At 36.5% G+C, this 18,973-nt stretch overlaps 1 protein-coding gene across 2 annotated transcripts in view; it reads right to left on the bottom strand.

Moving 5' to 3' along the window:
• Positions 1 to 18,973, bottom strand: part of SGO2 (shugoshin 2) — a 68,249-nt gene that overhangs the window by 47,245 nt on the left and 2,031 nt on the right. The window lies entirely within an intron of this gene.

Below are 18,973 nucleotides of genomic sequence, written 5' to 3'. Positions count from 1 at the left end.
TCTTTTAGTTTAATATCTTTAAAGATTGGTGTCCAAAGAGATCTGGCTACATGAATCTTGTATAAGTAGAAGAGTATTTATTGATTGGCCAGCTGCTAAAATTACAGTTTATAGTTCAGTAAAAACTTCAATATAAGTGGTTCAGTATGTAGTATACTGGTTTTAGAAATTTCTGGTTTATCTACGGATTAACTACCACAGTATCTTGTTTACCCAGCCTGACACATTAAATGCTCAATATATGTTACATGATTTTTAAATGAACCATGACATGGCTCTGCCATTTAGTGCCTATTTAATCTTGGCCAAGTCACATAATCTCTTTAAGCTTCTGTTTCTTCATTTGTAATATGGAGGTTAATAACAACATCCAATATATTTTTATGATGGTTCCAATCAGCAGATCATTTTGTTCAAATACATTAATATTTTAAAAAACTAAATACACTTACATTGCTTTTTTCTTGTCTTATTTTGTAGCTACTACTTCAAAACCAAAATAGAAAAGGGAGAGTAGCCAGAGGTAAAAGAGATGTTCAAAACTTTTTCAAGATGTGAATACCAAAACCTATTTTTTTAAAAAAGTGATAATTAACTTATTTTGGGCAGTTGAAAGAATTTAACAAACCAATGCTTTGTAAATTGTAAAAATCTCTTGAAAATGTAAATTCTTTTCATTCACAATCATAAACTTAAAAGGTATAATTAATTGAACTGAATTTACCTTGATTTCAGCCTGCTTTTAGGTCATTTGCCTCTTGGTAGAATGGATAGAGGCAGAAACCCTGAACTAGGAGTGTGAAGAGACAGTTAGTTGTACCTTGAACACACATTAGCTATGTGTTCTTTGTTGTAGTCTCCTTATCTGTAAAATAAACCAGTTAAATTAAATGAGCTCTTGGTCCTATTATGATACTCTTATCATACCTGCACAAGGTACTGGTTTTGCTCCTCTTCCTCCATTTTCCTTTATTCCTACACCCATTAATTGCCTGATTTTTTTTGTACCTAAGGGTAGATTCCAGTCAATTAAAATTTGATTGCCCTGACCCACCCCCCCCTCGCCAATCATCTAAGAAAAACAGTCCCTGTCTAGGAGCTGAGTAGAAGGCACATATTGCAAATCAATAAACCAATAAAACAAAATAGAAATGGTGTACTTACATTTTATTAAACCATCTGAATGCATAATGTATATCAATCTGGCAGGTTGAATTGCACCAAGAAAAACTAACCCAGGCTGACAGAAGCAGAAAAGGGCATTGGGTGGTTTAAAGCACTTCTGGAGAGGATAGAGAAGTGGACTTGAAAACAGGAACAAGAGGGTCTTGGCAACAAAGACCCAGCACGGTCATGCTACCAGCACAGCTTGTGAGGATACTGTTGAATTTACATAGCCAGCAGTGGCCCTACATGCTACCACTGGGACCTCCACCACTGCCACCTTTAGAGAAAGTGGGCATGACCCTAATATAGGTCCCCCATCCCTGCTGCCTGGTGCCACTAGCTCCTGTTGGTAGGCCTGCATTGAGTGTGTCTCACTGGTAAAGCCTGGATCATAAGCTACAAAGTCTAGCTGGAAGGGAGTTCTGAACATTCAGCCAGGGTCTGGCTTTTTTAGCTTCTTAGTAAGAGGCCACCTCTACCTCCCATTTAGTCTCAGGAAGGGCTTTTGAGCTGGGCAGCCAAAAGAATGGTAAAGGTTCTTTTCAGCATTTTATGCTACTGTATTATAATAATAATTTCTATTTTCTTCAATGAAAAGACTTCCTGCTGTGCCAGGTTAGGAATAGGTAATAATCATAACAGCAGCAGGTAACATTTATCTAGCATTTTCCATGTTCTAGGCACTGTGTCAAGCCCTTTATAGGCCTTTTGAATTCTCACAGTGATCCTATGTGGTAGGTACTATTATTTCCTTTTTATGGTTGAGAAAACTGAGGCACAAAAAAATTTAAGTAAATTCTGCAAAGTTTAGTATGTGATACAGCTAGAATTTGAACACAGGCAGTCTGGCCGGGGCCATTTTGAGATAGTGGAAGAAATGGCTGGTCACTGTCATTTCAGTTTCAAGGCATGACATTCATCATGTAAATTTACTTATGTTACCTGCTTGCCAGCTTTCTCTTTTTCTTCAGTTTATTTATTTATTTTTAGTCCTTTTTGCATTTGGCATTATGCTAGAGGTGAAAATGGATGAGGCAAATCCTGTTTCCTTAAGGGATAAGGCAGACAAGCAAACAATCCATTCCCATACATTATAAGTAGAGATTTAAGATGATTCAACATGGTCTCTCTGGTTTCGGCAAGGGCAGGGAATATGTAACAGGGGAACTAAGCAATCTTATCTCTGACCTAAGTTTATGTATGTGTGGCAGGGAGGCTTCTCTGGGGGAGGGATAAAATAATCAGGGGTCTTGGTCTAACTGGCTGTCTGGCTGGATGACCTCCAGCCAGAGGACTTTTTCATCACCTCTACCCTAATCCACATGCTGGGCTGTACTGAGACAGGGGTTGAGTCTACTTCCCAATCTCTAGCCTGTGCCTCCACAGGATTTTCCAAAGAGGTTCAAGCATCTCTTTACTTAAGATTTCCTGTGATAAAATCCAAACCATACACACTGGAGGCTTGGGGAGGGCTTGAAAAGTCAGCTGTCATAATCACTAGCTTCACTAACAGATTTACATTAACATGCACTATCCAACAGTGCAGGGCCCTGAAGCCCAAAACTCCAGAGTTCTCTCCACATGGACATTCCCCTGGCTGCTGGAGTGGGTCCCAAGAGACCTCCATCTGTACCCTTCCTCAACATACCCAGTTTTTGTTCTACTCCTCACTACAAATGCAAAAGAATAGCAGTCATGGACACTAATGAATTCAGCTGTTTGAAGTCCCTTCAGGATATCTAAGGTAGAAATGTCCAGCAGGCACACAGATATAAAATATTGAACTCAAAAGAGATAGGTGAGTTTGAACACAAAAGTGCTCGGTAAACTTTCAAATTCATACAAATGTAGGACTATGAGCTTTCATTTTATTTAAAACGTTTGCTTCCTTGGGGTGCCTGGGTGGCTTAGTCAGTTAAGGATCCGACTCTTGATTTCAGCTTAGGTCATGATCTCATGGTCGTGGGATTGAGCCTCACATTGGACTCCATGCTGAGAGGGCAGAACCTGCTTGGGATTCTCTTTTTCCCTCTCTCTGCCCCTCTCCAGCTCTCTCTCTCAAAATAAATAAACATTAAAAAAAAAAACAAACATTTGCTTCTTTTGGAAAAAAAACATCTCAACATTTAAAAAATTTTTTCTCCTATAGTTTCTCTAACAGAATGAAAGGAAATAGTTTGTACCTAAAACTCCGCACTGTTAATCAACCCATACACAAAGGTAGGGCCTCTTAAGATACAGTTAGTCATAAAAAGAAAAATAAAAAGTACTGGTTTCAAACTGACTGAAGCACTACAGAATTTAAGAGGGAAAAGATAAATACAACTGCAGATTCCTCCCAGAGTGAAAATTTAGACAATTAACATAAATAAGCCCCCCCCAAAATATGCTCAGCAAATCAAATTTTATTCAGCCAAGGCAGGCATCAGTAAGTAGCTAAATATTTATCATAATAGTTGGTTGTAGAAAACTTTGCTATGTTCACCCTAAATGCAAATATGAAGTACTTTTCTCAGTAAATGGACTAGTAATTTTTTTCACTCACAAAATATCATGTATCTTCTCCATCATCTTAATTTTATTTAGATCACATACATGGTTTTCTTAAGATCATATTTGCCATTTTTGTAAGTAATGAATTATACAGAAAGTGGTAGAAATTATTTAGAAAAAAGGAAAAACAGCTAATGGGTTCTATGAGGTTACACTGATGGAAGGTTCATGCTGTCAGAGAATTTTAGAGAGCAGTACATCTGACTTATCATTGTAGCAATACAAGGTGGTCCATGCTGATTGCCACAACAGTAGCAGAGAGAGTGATTCCTGTTTGGTTGTAGATTTAGGAGGCCAGCATAGAGGACAGTTCATGTGACCTAGGTGTTGTGGTAGGCTGAAAAGGGATATTGACTTCCTAATCCCTGGAACTTGTGAAAATTACTTCATATGGCAAAATCATGGATATTACCTTAATTTGAAAAAAGAGTCTTTGAAGGTTTAATTATGCTAAAGCTTTTGAGATGAGGAAAGTATCCTGGATTATCCAGGTGGGCTCTAAATGTCATCACAAGTGTTCTCATGAGAGAGAGGCTGAGAGAAATTTGACATATAGACTCACAAGAGAAGGTTGGAGGGGTGCCTGGGTGGCTCAGTCGGTTGGGTGTCTGACTTCAGCTCAGGTCATGATCTCACCGTTAGTGGGTTCGTGCCCTGCGTCCAGCTCTGTGCTGACAGCTGAGAGCCTGGAGCCTGCTTTGGATTCTGTGTCTCCCTCTCTCTCCGCCCCTCCCCCGCTCATGCCCTGTCTCTCAAAAATAAATAAATATTTAAAAAATTAAAAAAAAAAAAAAAAAGAGAGGGATGCAGTCACACATTGAGGAACATCAACAGTCACCAGAAGCTGGAAAAGGCGAGGATCAAATTCCTCCTAGAGACTTCAGAGGGAGAGCAGCCATGCTAACACTTGGATTGCGGGTTTCTGGCCACCAGAATTGTCAGAGAATAAATTTCTGTTCTAAGCCACCCAGTTCATGGGAAACTATTGCAATAGCCTCAGGAAACCAATAAAGGGGCTGTGAAGAATGTGTAGGGTTTTACCAGATGAGAATTTCAATGTATGGAAAGGGGCATTTTATGTTGAGAGAAGGGCAAGATAAAGGGAATAAAATGTAAAAGTGAGTAAATTATCTGATAAATAGTTCAGTTCAAATACAATGTAAATATAAAGGACTAGGTAGAAATGGAGGGATGGTGTAATTATTTGGCAATGAGGACACAGGTGAGTTTTTGAGCAGAAAAGGGACATAATCAAGGCTATGCATTATATATATAGCCATATCTATCTATATCTATATCTATATCTATATCTGTATCTATATCTATATCTATATATCTATATCTATTATCTATATCTATATCTACATCTATATCTATCTATCATCTATCTATATATATATATATATAGAGAGAGAGAGAGAGAGAGAGCAGCTTGCAGAAAGACTTCTGGTCTTGCTAGAATAATTTATAGACAGCTCATGTAAACTCTACTTAGCCCCCAACATGGAATTGTATTTATATTTTTTTACTTTTTATTTTGAAATAAATTTATTTATATATTAATTATAATACTTTTTATTTTGACAGACTGTACAGACTCCTTTAATCTGGAAAAGTTACAAAGCTTTTTTTTTTGGTTTTTCATGATCTTGACATTTTTTAAAGAGTAGAGGCACACTAAATTACAATGTTCCTCTATCTGGATTGTCTGAAATTTCCTCGGGATTAAATTCAGATTTTCATTTTGGGTAGAAGTAATGTTGAAGTCTTCTCAGTATATCCCCATCAGGAGCACATAATGTTGGTTTGTACTGTTAACTGGTGATTTCAACTTTGATCACGTGATCAAGGTGATATCTGCCAGGTTTCTCCACTGTAAAATCCCTTTATAATTAATAAGAATTATAACTTATGATTATAATTTCTTTTTATAATTAAGAAGAATCTTGTGAGGAGATATGTTGTGTGTAATTATTCTTCTAATCAAAATTTCCAGTCATCAGTTTTTAACATCTATTGATGTATCTTTCCTAAATCAATTATTTCTATGATAGTTGTCAAATGGTGATTTTTTTCTAATTTTATTATTTTTTTTTTACATTTATTGGTTGGCAAGAGCTTTCTTCTCCACCCCTATCTATCAGTATGAACTCATCTATCAGTATCTCTCACCATCTGTCAGTATCTATCAGTATTGACTCATGAATTCTTATTTTATTCAATAGATTATAATCTATTATTGTCATAATAAATTTTGATGAGCAAATTGTCCCACATTTGGCAAGTAACAGCCCCTTAAAGATGATTCCTGTGTCCCTTTGATAGTCCCCATCACTCATTGAACAACTTTCTGGAATAGCAGGATATTTCCGGCTCATTTTGTAGTTTCTCAGTCCCAGGCCTGGGAATTACTCAATCAGCAATTTCACCAAGAAGTTTTGGTTCCTTTTACTAAAGAATGGCAGAACGGGTTTAGAAACCAAAACTTGGGCACTTGTTGGGACCATTGCTACTGGGGTGTCATTAGTTCCAGGCTCTCTTAGGGGACAGAGCTTGAAAATCTATGTACCTTTATATATCCATACATACATGTATACAAACATCCATATTTCTATATTTACCATTTGTTTGTATCCATCGTCTTATCTGTCTGAAAAACCATGCATTCACACTGATACTTCCAATTCCAATAAAAATAATGGGGTTCCTTCTACTATTTTCCTTTTCAATGGAAAATCTGAGACAGTAAATACTGAGACAGTGAGAAATCTGGTTCCTATTACCTACAATATATTTACTTTTTTGTCAGTCTTAGAATACACAGAAAGTAACTTTCTGACCCATAATTCTGTGAAAATTTGACTAACTAGAGTTGACTATTTGTTTGCCATTCTTTTTTTTAATCTCTTGCTTAAGGTTATGCAGTCAAATACTGTGACCTAAAGTTTCTTGGATTCATTAATTTTCTCCCCTCTATTCAAGGTGACTACGTTATTCATTTGAATTATGGTTAGGTTTACTTATGTCTATTTGTATATAGTTTTAGTTTTTTCCCCTATCTTTAGATGCGTGCATGTTTATACTCATATATGCATTTTAGTAGGTGAAACATTAACTAGTTTTAGAAGTCAGAATTTTATGAATACATGTATTCAAAAGTATCACTCTTCCTTTCTTCTATCCCTTTCTCACTCCTACTTCCTTGCAGCCTGCATTAGTTTCTTATGGCTGCTGTAACAAATCACCAGCAATTTCGTAGTTTAAAACAACAGAAATTGATTTTCTGATAGTTCCAGAGGCCAGAATTCTGAGTCAAGCCTTATGGGGCTAACCTGAGTATGTCAGCAAGGGTGTGCTCCCTCTGAAGCTCCAGGGAGAATTTTTCCTTGCCTTTTTCATCCTCCAGAGCTGCATTCCTTACATTCCTCCACTCTGGGGACCTTCTTCCTTTGTTCAAAACCCAGTAGCATCACCTCTTGTGACTCTGCTTTCCTCTGTTTCCATCACACAGCCTTCTGTTCTACCTGTAGTCCAATCTCCTTCTGCCTGCCTCTTACAAAGATACTTATGATTACGTGTAGGACCCACCCTGAAAATCCCAGATAATCTCTCCATCTGAAGGTATTTAATTTAATAACATCTACAAAGACAGTTTTTCCACATAAGGTAACATTCACAGTTTCCAGGGATTAGCACCTGGATAATTTTGGTGGCTATTATTAAGCCGATTATAGATAACTAATCTTAATAGTTTTTTGTTTGTTTATGATTCCTATGCTTTTATTTGTACAAATGATTAGATACATGTAGGTTTTCTCATTTCCTATTTTTACACAAAAAGTGACATACTGTAAAAAATCTTACATTTCATCTTCTTTGCTTAACAAAATTTTCTAGAAATCACTCTACATTAGTTCATAGAAAATGGCCTCATTCTTTTCTATAACTTCATAGTACTCCATCCTATGGATCCATCCACACACTCTCCTATGTATAGAAATTTAATTTTTTTTCTGATATTTTGCAAGTACAATACTGCAATCACTAACTTTGTGCTTAGAATATTCACACTGTTGGTGGTATACCATCAGGGTAGATTTAACTTTCATTTCACGTATGAGTGAGTTTTGGTATCTTTTCATATTTTTGAGAAATATGTGAAAAATGGTGTGTGCATGTAAATCATCTCACAGTTAGGAATTTCTCTATTTTTTGTTCAAAAAAATGTTTAAACACAGTCAAATCTATCAATTTTATTTTTTATTGCATCTGAATTTTTAGTTGTAATTAGAAAGTCTTTTCCTACATGCAGGTTGTAGAGAAAACCATACATTATTTCTTCTAGTACTTATATGACTTCATCTTTGACATTTATATCCCTGGTGCTTTTGGAGTTTATTCTTATAGTGTGAGACTTGCTTTTTTTTTTTTTTTTAAACGTTTCTTTATTATTGAGAGACAGAGAGAGACAGAGCATGAGCACGGGAGGGGCAGAGAGAGGGGAGACACAGAATCTGAAGCAGGCTCCATGCTCTGAGCTGTCTGCACAGAGCCGGATGCAGGGCTCCAGGGCTCAATCATGACCTGAGCTGAAGTCGGATGCTTAACCGACTGAGTCACCCAGGTGCCCCATGAGACTGGCTTTTAATTTTATCTTTCTCCAAATAGCAAACCAATTATCCCACCAGTATTTGTTAAAATGTCCACCTTTTCCCAAGTGATGTGAGATAACACATTTATCACATTAAATTTCCATATGTATTTGGATCTATTTCTGTAATTTCTATTTTATTCTACAGGTCTATTTGTCAATTCATGCACCAGTACCATGAAAAGATAAAAAACCAGGCTTATAGTATATTTTAATATATGCCACTCTCCTCTCATAAACTTTTCTTTTTCAGTGTTTTCCAGGCTATTTTTGCATGTTTATTTTTCCAAGCAAATTTTAATATCAACTTAACTAGCTCCATACAAATCCTGTTGGTAATTTTGCTGGTATTTGTTAAATTTATAAATTATCTTAGAGAAAACTAGTTATCTTTATGACATTATGGAATGTCTTTCAGTTTTTTCAAGCCCATTTTTGTATCTTTCAGGGGTGTTTTAAAGTTTTTCTTGTATGAAATTTGCACATTTCTTGATAACTTTATTCTGAAATATTTTATCTTCTTTGTTACTATTGTATTCTCTATTTTCAGGGTATAGAATCAATATATCCATAAGATCTACTTTATTGCTTATGCTATTTACATATCTATTTTCCTTACTTATTTTTTGTTTACTTCATATGTACTAGAAGTGGTGTATTTAAGTTTTCTACAATTAGTGTATTTTTGTCAATGTTTCTTTGCGTGCTCCATGATTTTTGCTTTATAAATGTATTGCTGAGTTGTTCGGTGAACAGGATGCATAACTGTTATATATTCATTGTGAATGTGACATTAAAACATGTCCTTCTTTGTCTTATTTAATGTATTTTGACTTAAATTCTACTTTGATATCACGATCACAACTTCCACTTTCTTATTGTTTCCACTTACCTAGTAAACCTCTACCTATTCCTTTAGTTTTATACTTTCTGAATCATTTTGATTTAGACATGTTTCTTATTTTCATCTGCTTTCTTTGTGAATCAAATTGAAAATCTTTGTTTTTTATTTTTTTTTCAATATATGAAGTTTATTGTCAAATTGGTTTCCATACAACACCCAGTGCTCATCCCAAAAGGTGCCCTCCTCAATACCCATCACACACCCTCCCCTCCCTCCCACCCCCCACCAACCCTCAGTTTGTTCTCAGTTTTTAAGAGTCTCTTATGCTTTGGCTCTCTTCCACTCTAACCTCTTTTTTTTTTCCTTCCCCTCCCCCATGGGTTTCTGTTAGGTTTCTCAGGATTCACATAAGAGTGAAAACATATGGTATCTGTCTTTCTCTGTATGGCTTATTTCACTTAGCATAACACTCTCCAGTTCCATCCATGTTGCTACAGAGGGCCATATTTCATTCTTTCTCATTGCCACATAGTATTCCATTGTATGTATAAACCACAATTTCTTTATCCATTCATCAGTTGATGGACATTTAGGCTCTTTCCATCATTTGGCTATTGTTGAGAGTGCTGCTATAAACATTGGGGTACAAGTGCCCCTATGCATCAGTACTCCTGTATCCCTTGGGTAAATTCCTAGCAGTGCTATTGCTGGGTCATAGGGTAGGTCTATTTTTAATTTTTTGAGGAACCTCCACACTGTTTTCCAGAGTGGCTGCACCAATTTGCATTCCCACCAACAGTGCAAGAGGGTTCCCGTTTCTCCGCATCCTCTCCAGCATCTATAGTCTCCTGGAAAATCTTTGTTTTTTAATACATAAATTAAACTTATTCATATTGATTGGTATGACATATGCTTAGTTCTACTATCATTTTATGTTAAAATTATTTTATATAAAGTAATTATATTAACATTGTTGTAATTGTTAGGTTTCTTTCCGTATATGATGCATTTTCTTTGCTTTTATTTTTATTTTTATTAAAAAAAATTTTTTTTAACGTTTATTTATTTTTGAGACAGAGAGAGACAGAGCATGAATAGGGGAGGGTCAGAGAGAGAGGGAGACACAGAATCTGAAACAGGCTCCAGGCTCTGAGCTGTCAGCACAGAGCCTGACACGGGGCTTGAACTCACGGACTGCGAGATCATGACCTGATCCGAAGTTGGACGCTTAACCGACTGAGCCACCCAGGAGCCCCTCTTTGCTTTTAATTTTTAAAATTTCCTTTTGTATTTAGGAAAGTTTATAGTATTATTCTGGTGGTTTTCTTTGTATTCATAACTTTTCTAAAGTCCTTAGTTCTTTCTTGTTTAATCATTTATCACCTGACTCACCAATTTTAATATTACCCTTGACCCCTATTTATTGCTTATTCACAATCAATGAACTTATTCTACTTTCTTTTATCTCTCTAGTGTCTCCCATTTTATTTACATTATTTCTACTTTGTTAGACCCTATTACACATTATTCTTTGAGTTTTGTTCTCACCTTTGTGTAATTTTAGATCTACAATTAAATATGGTAAATGATCATCATCAACCCTTTTGATGAAATTTTGCCACTTGGTTGGATGGAAAACATCTTTTCCCAGATTCTTCAAGACGGGCTCATGTATACAAAATTCCCTGAATTTTTCCAGTTGAAAATTCATTTCCTCTTGCTTCACTACTTGAAAAACAAGTTGACTGAATATTTTTTATTTACACTTCTTTTCCTTGAGTTTTAAAAAAGTGCTGTTCTGTTGTTGCCTTCAACGTGTGTTGTTTTTGAGCCAGTTTAATTCTCTCATTCTTGTAATTTCTTGATCTTTTGTTGCTTGAAGGCTTGTGTACTTATCTTTGAAACCCAATAGCTTTACTTACATATATATATATTAAAAAAATTTTTTTTAATGTTTATTTATTTTTGAAGGAGAGAGAGACAGAGTGTGAGTGTGGGGGGGGGGGGGGAGCAGAGAGAGAGGGAGACACAGAATCCGAAGCAGGCTCCAGGCCTCGAGCTGTCAGGCACAGAGCCTGACGTGGGGCTCAAACTCACAAACCACGAGATCATGACTTGAGCTGAAGTTGGACGCTTAACCGACTGAGCCACCCATATAAAATATATATATATAATATATATATATATATATTTAATTTCTTTTTATTTGAGAGAGAGAGAGCACAGAGGTGGGGGAGAGTGGTAGGAGGGGGGGGGAGAGAGAGAGACAGAGAGAGAGACAGAGAGAGACAGAGAGAGAGACAGAAAGAGACAGAGACAGAATCTTAAGCAGGCTCCATGCTCAGTGTGGAGCCCAACACAACCCCACGACTCTGGGATCATGACCTGAGCCAAAACCAAGAGAGTTGGACGCTCAACCAACTGAGCCACTGAGGCACCCCACTTGCTTATGTCTTGAAATTGATAATTTTGGTTAATTTTCCTATGCACTGATGGGTCCTTTCAGTACATAGATTTACATCTTCTTTATAGTTCTGTTCCAGTGTTGTTCTGTTTATCTTCTTCAGGTACTGCCATTATTTGTATGTTGTTTCTTCTTCATCTTTATTTTTCTCTGACTCTAACTACTTTTAATTTTGTATCTCATTTTCATTATCTTGGTTATTTTCCTGACTTTTTTCAATGCCCCTTATTAAATTTTCACTTGACTTTATTTTCCTCAGAAATTTTGCAATTTATACTTCATTTCTGTGATAATTTTGGTCTTTTTCTTCTGTTTCCTTCCTGGGTTCAATCTTTTTATTTCTTCCTTTCTTAAAAAATCAATTTTTATTTTTTAATTACTGAATTTGGGGTTCAAGGTGGTTTTTCATATCCCCCCAAATTTCTATGTGGATACTTAATTCACTTTGGGGTGTGTGGTGCAGTTTTCTTCTACTTTGGGTTGTTCTTTGTTAGAGGGATACTTTTTTATCAGACCTGATAAAACCTTGTTTTCTGTTTTCTTCTTATAATAGCTTTGTATATATTTACTCTATTTTCACCTATTCGCTTCAAATATTTCGGATGATTGGTAAGATTTCAAGTTCAAGGGTGCCCTCTTCTGTAGTGAAATACAGATTCTTGAGTGTGTGTGTGTGTGTGTGTGTGTGTGTGTGTGTGCGTGCATGCAGGTGTGGTATGGGCTAACAATTGCATATTTTCACAGTTTGGGATATCTTTTTCCTTACTTGACCCTAAATTTTCCTTTTACTTCTTTTCTTAAGGGTGTGTCTCCATTCCCTCTAGAAGCAATGATTTTCACACAGTGTCACCTTGAATCATGTGCATTTTTTTTATTATATAGTGTTTTGATCTACCAGAATTCTTCATCACTATTTTAGCAAAAGAGCAGTCTTTTCTTTGTCATGGTTATCTTAGATCAGTTATAGGCTTGTCAAAAGCTCTCCTTTTCTCCCATGTATTCTTTCCAGACTGTGCTTTATCTTTGTGTGCAAGTCTGCAGTAGGACCAAGGGACACAATTTGCTAAAGTTTGGTGTTTATTTTTCTATTTACGGATAATTTGAAGTTTGGGTGTTCTCTTTTAGTTTTACAGATAGCATGAGTTTCATGTAGTTTTATTTGTTCTTTTTATTGTACTGTATTATGTTTTTGGAGAAGGAATTGGGAAATTCAGATTTATGCAGCTATGGCTGCTATTATCTTGGCTACTCAAAAATTCTACATTAGTATTATTTTGATGGAAATGCACTCTTCCACGAGGCATTTTAAAAAGAAAAACACTGCAGGGGCACCTGGGTGGTTCAGTCGGTTAAGTTTAAGTGTTCGACTTTGGCTCAGGTCATGATCTCATAGCCTGGAGCCTGCTTCCGATTCTGTGTCTCTGTCTCTCTCTGCCCCTCCCCTGCTTTCGCTCTGTCTCTCTCTCTCAAAAATAAACAAACGTTAAGAAAATAAAAAGCAAATCACATAAAAAGAAAAACACTGCAATCCATTGAGGTTAAATAAATAAAGGGGCAACCAGACCCCCTCATTCTCCTTCCTATAACCTTGTCCAAGGTTGGAAGGAGGAAATTGTTTATGGTTTGGGAATCTTTTCCAAAGAATATACGTGAAGTTATTTGCTCCTCCTCAACCATGAGAAGTCCCTATCTTTCCCATACCAGGGAGAGGCGGAAGAGAAGAGTAGTCTTGAGTTTGATCAGGCCTGTGACTCAGGCTTTGATTTATATGGTGCTTTCTCTTTTCCTTCCCCTCAAACTTCGTTGCATCAGAGTTGGGATTATCCTTACTTCTTGGAGAGGTGGTAGAGAGAATAGTCAGCTAAGGGCTTTCCTGATGCTTGGCTTCCTTATAAGATCTTCCCCTCCATTCATTATACCATACAGTGGGGAAGAGCCAGAGGGTGGGGTCACCCCAATGCTGTTGAGCTAAATATCTGGGCTTTGGCTTGAACCTTGTACTAATAGACCATGAGGACTGTTCTCATCCTGGCTCAGATCCCTGTTTACCTTAACACTCCAGGAGTCTCAGCCTCTCAAGTTGTCCACTGCCAATTGGGTTCCCATGCCCATACTGCTAGTGTGTCCACTAGTCTGAACCAATTCCCGACTCTTCTCATTCCTCTTAAACATTTCCACTGAGCTTCTTAGAGTTCCCTTTTTAAATGCTCCCTTCATTTCTCTCATCCTGTTTTCTTTTTCTTTTTTTTTTTTTAACTGAAGCTTGTCTGTTCCTAGAGACTCCTTCCTCTACAGCCTCTCAAGTAGTGACTGCTTTTCCTTCCACTCCCTGCATACATCAAGGCTAGGAGGTGGGGTTGGTGTCTTTTTTTCTCCCATTACTGTTAAAAAACATTTTTTTCCTCCATCCTTTCTCTAAGTTCTAGCTAATCTGAACTCTGTGCCACCTGGATATAGTATCTGTCCTTGTCTCCTCAATGTAATCTTCTAAGGTTCTTCTAATCATCCATTATTGACGATATTAGCTTCTGTTTAATCTTTCTTTCTACTCTTGTTGACTTTACTACTTATGGGGATAACTCATCTAATAATAATAATATTTTAAACTCCTTACTTCCATTAGCTGTTCTTCTACCTCACTCACCTGAAACCTTGGCATTACAGTCATTGTAATAATAATACCTCTGAAATACTGAAATTAAGTATGATACTTTCTGGCAAAACAGGGGTGTCCACTCTCACTACTTTCATTCAACACAGTACTGGAAGTCCTAGCTACAGCAATCAGACATTCAAAAGACTTCCAAATTGGTGAGGAAGAAGTAAAACTGTCACTATTCACAGGTGTCATGACACCATATATATAGAAAACCCTAAAGACCTCACCAAAAAATTATTAGAATTGATAAATGAAGTCAGAAAAGTTGTAAGATACAAAGTTAATATACAGAAATCTATTGTGTTTCTATACACAATAAAGTAGAAGAAAGAGAAATTAAGAAAACAATACCATTTATAATTGTATCAACAAGAACAAAATACTTAGAAATAAATTTAACCAAGGAAGTAAAAGGCCCATGCTCTGAAAACTATAAGACACTTGTGAAAGAAATTGAAGACAAAACAAATAAATGGAAAGATATGCCATGTTCATGGATTCAAAGAGTATCATTATAGTGTCCATACTACCCAAAGCAATCTACAAATTCAATGCAATTCCTATAAAAATACCAATAGCATTTTTCACAGAACTAGAATAACCCTAAAATTTGTATGGAACCACAAAAGGCCATGAAAATCCAAAGCTATTTCTCAGGCTTCTTGAGAAAGAACAAAGCTGGAGGTATCGCAATCCCAGATTTCAAGATATACTACAAAGCTTTAGTAACCAAAACAGTATGGTACTGGCACAAAAATAAACATATAGATCAATAGAAGGAATAGGGAACCTAAAAATAAACCCATGTCTATATGGTCAATTAATCTTCAACAAGGAGACAAGAATATGTTTTTACATATGTTTACAATGGTAAAAAGACAGTCTCTTCAGTAAATGGGAAAATGGGAAAACTGTACAGCTACATGCAAGGAATGAAACAGAACCACTTTCTTACACCATATACAAAAATAAACTCAAAATGGATTAAAAACCTAAATGGGAGACCTGACATCATAAAACTCCTAAAAGAAAACATAGGCAGTAATCTCTTGGACATCCGCCTTAAAAATATATTTATGGATATGTCTCCGCAAGGAAGGGAAACAAAGGTAAAAATAAACTATTGGGACTATACCAAAATCAAAGTTTTGTGCTGCAAAGGAAACCATTAACAAAGTAAAAGGGCAACCTAGTTAATGGGAGAAGGTATTTGCAAATGATATATCTGATATCCAAAATATATAAAGAACTGACACTACTCAAAACCAAAAAACACTACAATTAAAAGACGGTCAAAGGATTAAATAAACATTTTTCCAAAGAAGACATACAGATGGCCAACAGATAAATGAAAAGATGCTCAACATCTTTGTATGTATATGTGTGCATATATATATATATATATATATATATACACACTCATATATATATGCACACATATATGTAATTATATATACATATATATATATATATATATATATATATATATATATATATATATATAAACACACATACATACACACATATCATGGAACATTACTCAGCCATAAAAATGAAATCTTGCCAGTTGTGACAACATGGATGGATCTAGAGGGTATTATTACGCTAGGTGAAATAAGTCAGACAGAGAAGGAAAAATACCATATGATTTCACTTATATGTGGTGGAATCTAAAAGCAAAAACAAAAACAAATGAACAAAACATACTCTTAAATTCAGAGAACAAACTGGTGGCTGCCAGAGGGAAGGAGGGTGGAGGGATGGGCAAAGTAGAGGAAGGACACTAAGAAGCACAAACTTCCAGTATAAAACAAATAAGTTGAAGAAATGGAAAGTACAGCATAGGGAATATAGTAAATAATACTGTAGTAACATTGTATGATGACAGATGGTGACTATACTGATCTTGGTGAGCATCAATAATATATAGAATTATCTAATCAATATGCTGTACACCTGAAATGTAACACTGTATGTCAATTATACATATGTCAATTAAATAAAGTTTAGTATGTAAACCTAAGTAAAATAAAATAAGTATAATATGATATTCTCTGACCACTGCCCCCAATTCTTCCAGCTCACTTACTCTAGTACTCCTATTTAAATAATTCCTTAACTTCATGGAGCTCTCCAATCCATTAACCTCACTACTTTTTTCACTATCCGTCACCAACTCTAGATAGTTATTTCTCTCCTTACCCAGTTTAGAGTCCATTGTCCATCAGGGGAATCAATCACTTACAAACATCCTCAACTCTTTTGCCCCTCTCTCCTTGTATTATATTTCAACCCTAGCTGAGTCCCATTATCATTCTCTAAAATGAAGCTGTTGAATGTTGCTGGATAAAAGTCACATAACTGGAATGATCATCCATGTTAGAATGATTATAATCTTCAAATAGGCTTTCATTCCTTCTTGGCAATCGTTATCATATTTCCATAGAAAGTCTGATTTTTAAATTTCTCAAAATAAATAATTCATACTTTATCCTTTCCCAAACCTCATCCATACCTCATCTTCTTTACTGTCAGCCTCTGACCTTGCTTTAGAGTTAATAGAGAAAGTAGAAACCGTTCAATCAGAATTTCCTCATTTAACCACTGTGAGATTTACCAGTTCATAGGAACTTTATCTTCTCTGTTTTATCTCCTCTCTGCTCTTGTCTAACAGAAAGTCCTCCACCTGTGGAATATTATTCAGCCACGAAAAAGAATGAAATCTTACCATTTGCAATGACATGGATGGAGCTAGAGAATATTATGCTAAGCTCAGTAAGTCAGTCAGAGAAAGACAAATATCATAGGACTTCACTCATGTGTGGAATTTAAGAAACAAAACAAATGAGCAAAGGGGAAAGACAGAGTGAGCAAGAAATAGACTCTTAACTGTGATGAACTGATGGTTATCAGAGGGGAGGCGGGTGGGTGATGGGTGAAATAGGTGATGGGAATTAAGGAGTGCACCTGTTATGATGAGCACAGGTGTTGTATGGAACTGTTGAATCACTATATTATATACCTGAAACAAATATAACACTGTATGTTAACTAACTGGAATTAAAATAATTTTTTTTAAAAGGAAATTACTCCACTTGTGCCGCTCCAAGTACCCTTTTGTCTTCTCAAGTATCATATTCCTTCAGTGGTCCCCTCTTTCCCCTGCACCACCAATCTCTACCTATCCATTGCATCACTCCCACCAGCATAACTTGCTATAGTAACTCTCATCCTAGCTTCTTTCCCTGACCCTGCATCCCACCTTAACTACAGCCCCACTTCTCTCATTCTCTCCACCATACGTCTTCTCTATAGCCAATTTTCCATCTCACATTCACCCTTCAACCCACTTTTATCTGGGCTTGCATCTTCATCACAGCATTGAAACTGCTTTTGTCAAGGTCACCAAGAATGTGTATACTACCAAATCTAATGGACTCTTGACCTCGTAACAGCATTTGACAGAAATGACATTTTCTTCTCTGCCGTTCCATATTCTTCTCCCCTCTGGATTTTCCTTCTAAACCTGAACTCTAAGTATTGGAGACAGTGCTCCATCCTATATCTCATTTACCTGTTCTTTGAATAGGCGATTTTATCCAGTCCCATGGCTTTAAATGCCGATGCCTTCCAAATTCACACCTTTAGCACAGAACTTCACTCCTGAGCTCCAGATTTATTCAGTTGCTATGTAATCTATTTACTTGGATGTCTAGTAAACATCTCAATCATTAAAGTCCTAATTACAGTTTCTGATCACTCCCATAAATCACCATTTCAGTAAATGGTACCATCATTCAGTTGGTCAAGCCAACAATTTAGAAGTGATCCTATATTTTCCCTTTCCCATATGTGGCAGCCATGAAAACACATCCCTCAGATCTCTGATTACAGGGAGCATTACTGACTGATGGCCCCAGTTGCTGTGCTCTGAAATCTATCACCATGATCCAGGCTGCACATCCCACTGACTGCTCCAGCCAGTGACTGAGTGAGACAGGGTCACTAAGACAGTCCCCTTCCCAGGAGACATAGGACTCCTCTGATGGGAGACATTGGCTTGAGGACTCCCCATTGACTTTCTTGAAAGATTCTTAGAATTGCATCATATCTACAACTTTTCCTACCCATTTTTCCCTGTCTTCCATGAGAGTTGAATCCGCATCCAGTCTAAAGGTTTTCCCAGTCCCCTTCAGAGCCCTCCCTGTTTTTCCCTCACAGATGTCTTCCCCAGTAAGTCTTCTGCATGTCTAATCTGACCTTACAGTCTGTTCCTCAAAGAACCTGAACACACCATAGGTGAACTATCAGCACTTTTATGTTACTTCTGTTTCCTAAATATATATCTTGCAGCCATCTAATTTTCTCTATTGCCATCATCACTGAGTAGAAGCTATGCCATTTCTCCCCTGGATTATTGCAACGGTCGCCTAGTCTCATCTTATGCCTCTCCAATCCATTCTCATCACAGTAACAAGAGTGATTTTTTTTTTAACAGTAAATCAAGCATGCCATTTCCCTGCTTAAAACCTTTCAATGGCTTTCCATTATGCTTAGGGTAAAATTTAAACTCCCACAACCACCATAAGTACTTTAAAGCCTGGCTCCTGCCTATCTTTTTAGCTTCATCTCATA

Source organism: Acinonyx jubatus, chromosome C1 (genome assembly GCF_027475565.1).
Source record: "Acinonyx jubatus isolate Ajub_Pintada_27869175 chromosome C1, VMU_Ajub_asm_v1.0, whole genome shotgun sequence".
Classification (NCBI taxonomy): domain Eukaryota; kingdom Metazoa; phylum Chordata; class Mammalia; order Carnivora; family Felidae; genus Acinonyx; species Acinonyx jubatus.
Note: the sequence above shows the minus strand (reverse complement) of the source record. Positions and strands in the feature narration are given on the sequence as shown.